The sequence below is a fragment of the Taeniopygia guttata genome, chromosome 4 (assembly GCF_048771995.1).
Source record: "Taeniopygia guttata chromosome 4, bTaeGut7.mat, whole genome shotgun sequence".
NCBI lineage: Eukaryota > Metazoa > Chordata > Aves > Passeriformes > Estrildidae > Taeniopygia > Taeniopygia guttata.
The window spans coordinates 28,093,352-28,098,436 of record NC_133028.1 but is presented as its reverse complement, the minus strand read 5'-3'; positions in this window follow the sequence as shown (position 1 = coordinate 28,098,436).

Here is a 5,085-nt window from a genome sequence, read left to right as displayed (position 1 = left end):
TCTAAACTGTAGGGATTACAGCTTAACAGGTGTCAGTTAATGCCATGCTTGAGTGCTGCAGATAGCCCAAGGATTATATTCATGTCCAATTGTCTACACTCCAGAGCACAACAGCTGCCACTTGTAGCAGATGCATCATCTGACTGATGATGTTCTGCAATGTGTCGACAGGGATTTCTGATGCAGCTGATTATATATGATTGTATTTGGCATAGCTGCCCAGCCTTAATAGACACTGTTATCATTGTTCACTAAACACTGGAATACATTAGTCAGCTGTTTGTTATGCCAGCTATAAGGAACTATCAGCCAAAAATTTTCACTAAGTTGGCTGTTTACTGGACCATATAAAATGAATCATTGACCCTAATGAACTAGTGTCCTCATGTCAAAAATACACTACAGTGGGTGGAAACAACAGCCTTGGCAAGAAGTCTTTGCAAGAGGTCAGGCAAGAGAATGGAAACTCTTCTAATTTTGATGGGTAATTGCACAAGTATTGGACTAGCAAATAATTAGGTAATAGTTTTCTAGGAATCTGCACTGCTGCTCCTTGTGTGGGTTTTTATATAAAAGTCTCATTCCTACAATGATCTTTGCAGCATGACTCTGGTAGACAGCCTCTCATTTCCCAAGTCTTTTGCATGACATTATTCAGAGAGAGGGATGGAGAGAGGATAGAAGGAAAATTTTTTCTTTTCTTTTTTTTTTTTTTTAAATCTTTAGCATCAAGACTAACTTTGTTATGCACTTTATAATTTGTTATGCACTTTAAGATGATGTCTTATACTCAAGGAAACAAAGATGCCTTGAAGGTATATAAAGCATTGACTGATTTTTAAAAAAAACCAAAAAAATATATACTGGTAGGTAGAATCTAGCATATTCTAGAATATGAGCTTGAAGGAAGCTTGGGAAAAGCAGGGAGAAAAAAGTAAAATTATTAATAGCTTTCAGATTTGTAAGAGACTAAGCTCATATATTTTTCTCATATGTCATCATCCAGATTCTTGATTTTTTTTTATGAAAACTTAATCACCAATCATTTCCTGGAAGAATTATTAGAAAATGCATAATGACTGACCCAACATTAGTCTGACTTTCCCCCCCTCCTCCTATTACTCTCACTTTCTTTTTTTTTTTTCAAATCAGTGGCTTCCCTTGGAACTAATGTAAACATTTCATAAACTCAGACTAGGTTTTCTTAATTTCTTCTTCTTCTTATGGCAGAATTCCATCTTTAAAACAAATATACAGGAGAGGGTCTACAATATTAACCTTTACTAACTTAAAAAGGAAGGAGTTCCATTCATAAAAGCTGCTATAAAACAAAATTCTGGTAGTGTACTGGGAAGTTAGATGAACCACTCAAACTATCCAGGAAGGAGCTTTCAGATATTATTATTCTTCACCACAGGTAAACTCTTTGGATTTATTTATTTCTATTAAGTTAATGAGTGGAAGAAAAAATAAAATAAATCTGGGAATTTTTTTCCCTGTAAAATTAATGCAGTAAATGTCTTGGAAGAGAAAATGTCAAATAATTTTTTAGCTGATGAGGTCAAAACAGTGTAATTAAGAAATAATTGAATTATCATATTTGATACCAGAGTAATTTGGGGAAATATGATTTTGAAAGCCATGGGTGATAAGGATAAGGGAATTGTTTGCAGCTTCTTTTGATAGGTATCCTGGATAGATCTCATGCCATGCAGAGTCTGATTCCCAGAGACAGATTGTGACAATGTCTTAAAATAAATAAAAAAATATTGTTATGGAACTTGTAATGTCAGTTACTAAGGAGGTAAAAATAGTGGTGGGTTTTAGAAGCGAGAAACTGAAGACTGATGGGGAGCATTTCAAATGAAAGAGTGGTTAGTTCTAGGATTATGGCCTGTACTATGTGAATTCTCAGATTACCTAAGTTAATAAAGTTAAGTAGTCTGATTAAGTCATACATCTCTACTTCTTGTTCACCATAAAAGGCAGAAAACACTCTGTAGAACAGATGTAACTCTAAGCTGTCAAATTTATGTTGGCATCTGAAGCACATGATGCTGCATTACAACATGATGTTTCATTAGAATATGTTAGGGAAAGCTACCTTATACACTGGTAAGTTTGATAAGTCATAGAAGATATCATCAAAAAGGACAGCCTTTGCATCTCTTGCAGTTATTAATGCAAACCAAGCATGTTTACTGCTTCAGTTTTCAGTAATCAATTCTTGTGGAGACATGAAAAACTTTCAAAATTATGTAAATGTCATTTTTTTATAAAGATGGTCAGATTTTAACAAGATCTTGGAGGAGTCATTGACAAAGCCCAAATTCTATATGAATTTTGCCTAAATTCTGAATGGAAGATAAGTTTACATGCAGAAGATGAGTATGTCATCAGGGAAGTACTGGCTCGTAATTTATAGGGAATTCTCTGGTTTAGGTGAAACAAGGGAAACCAAAATTTTCTCTTTAAGGATGAGTTTAATTATGTTGGCTTTTAAAAAATTTCCTACATTTTAATAAGCACCGAAATACTGAAATAATCAAAAATAAGCTAAGAACACATGCTTACATTAAAATTCATAGACATTGCACCAATACATGGAGTATAGATGTGTGTGTGTGCATATATTTTTTGTGTGTGTATAAATTTTACATACCTCAAAAAATCTCTGTGATTTATCAGATTCCAAGTAGTCAAAAAGGTGAACTGTCAGTTCCTTGTCTTAAACTTGTTCTTATTTTTCTACTTTAAGTAAAATTTTAAAGATTGTTCTTTATGCTTAATAAAAGTTTCCTCAGCACACAGAAATTCTTAAGTTGGAACTGCATTGTTCTTAGACAGTTTGCTTTGCTCTCATTGTGTTTTAATGACAAGCACATGAAAAAATCAGATACTATGTTCTAATTATTATGTCATAGAATAAGCCCTTCAGTTTTAACATTATGGAACTGAATAGAGTTAACTGCTGTGTACAGAGCTGGCTGCAGTTTGACATTCTTAGCTGTAATGGGATGTCAAGACATATCAATCAAATCAACCTGTCAATCAGGGCCTTAGACAAAAGAGTGTGTGATATCTGACATGACCGGGTATCTTCAATTCCCATAGCTAGAAACTCTTATTATGTTTTAATAGCCTTTTATGCCTGAGCTGATAACTCTGAACGGGGTAGTCTATCGAAAAGAAGAGTTGGTTTTTTAAGGTCAGACTCAACTACTGTAAAAATATGCTGGATGCAATGCCAGTCTTGGTCAAAGTCTGCCTGCCTTCTACAGCGTTTGCTCTGCCAGGAAGGCATTACAGCGGTGCATTTAACACTTGGATAATAGAGAGTCTGAGTGTTGATCTTGCCTGCTGTGACTCTGTATTTGACTTTTCTCCCATAGTCAATACAGTGTAAACACTCAGAGCAAATACAAATTAGCTCTGCACCCAAATGTGAGGGGTTCAAGTTCTTCATGAATATGCACAGTTTGATTATACAAATATATCATGGGCATTGCTTGACAATGAGTAGCACTGAAATTGTCTTTTTCTTAATAGGCCAGTGTCCTTTTATACTGTTTACATTATCTTCTGTGAAAACTTTGATGACAAACTTTATTGGTAATTCCTCAAACTCCAGTTTTGCCTCAGGCACTTCCCATGTCGGTATAATTAAAGAATTTACCTATCCATCTCTTTGCTAATGATATCCCAAATTTGGGGAAAGTGAACTTCTTACCATGAATGTTCACTTTAATATGTCTTTTCCTGAAATTATTTAGCATTACCTTCCTAACTGTGAATACATTCCAGATGTAGAGCTGTCTGTTTTTTTTGTTTCAGTATTTAGTGTCCTGCTAAATCTTCTGTCTCAAAAGGAAAAAAAAAATCTATCTTTTGAGTGCCTTCCTCAAGAACCTTTCTCATTTCTTCACTAACACTACCTAATTTCTCAAAATCTTTTAATTTTTAGATCTCTTTACCTCTGAAGGTCTTGGGGTTTTTCCCTTCCATCTCATATCTTATTATTTCCCTTCTGTTGTAATGTTTGAGCATTTCCAGAGGTGGGAATTGCAGTCATCAGAGACTGGTAAACAACTTCTATTACTTCTCCCAAGGAAATTTCAGATGCAGGTCTGACATGCTGTGCAAGGATTATATGCTGCTTAAATTCACTCAGACTCTTCAGTAGTCACTGTTTTTATCACATACTATTCCCCTAATTATGAAATAAAAATTTCAAGGAAAAAGTTACATGCTTAGTAAGGACATTAACAAGAAGAATGAAAATATGTGAATATATATATATATATTTTGGCAATTCTCATTCTTCATTCTATGAATGGGTATTTCAGAGTATTTTAGGAAGTATTTTTGATTTTTATGTTCTCTGAAGCTTAGCACAAGATACTAAGTACCAAATGTTATAAAGAGATTAAAATTACGTTCAGATTTTTCAATTGAAATTTCAATTTAACATTTGCCATGTACATAGGCAGAAGAAATTACCATTTTATGCTGAAGGGCTTCTGACTAGATTTTGCCCAAGTTGTTTCTTGTTCCAGTAAGCTATGATCTTTTGGGGTAAAAGCCACCCTGATTTCAGTTTCCATTGCCATCACCATACCTAGCAAATTTCACAAGTTCTTAATTAATGTTTCAATTCAGTGTCCCTTTTTTACATTCTGAATTTAAGTGTAATAAATTTTATTTAAATCTGGACTGCTAGTAATAATCATTATTCAATCAATTTTAATTTTCAATAAATATGATATCACAGTGTGCTTAGTAATTGTTTCACCTTCTTTTTTGTCCAATGTAAGTTCATTGAGACTTTTCTTTTTTATCAAATGGACTATGAGTAAAAAATAACTTAGTAATGATGTTTATATTTATAAACATCTTTTTTATACCTGTCTTTCTTCTCTAAAGGTCCGTCTATCATTTCTATTTTGGAATCTTGATGTTCTCTCACAAACGGGAAGGTGACATAAAATTTTGGATTTTCATACAGGATGGTTAAGACCTTTCTCCAAGTTCTAAGGTGTCTTTAGGTCTCGCCTCAGAAAGTGTGTATGTACCTGGATTCTTGAT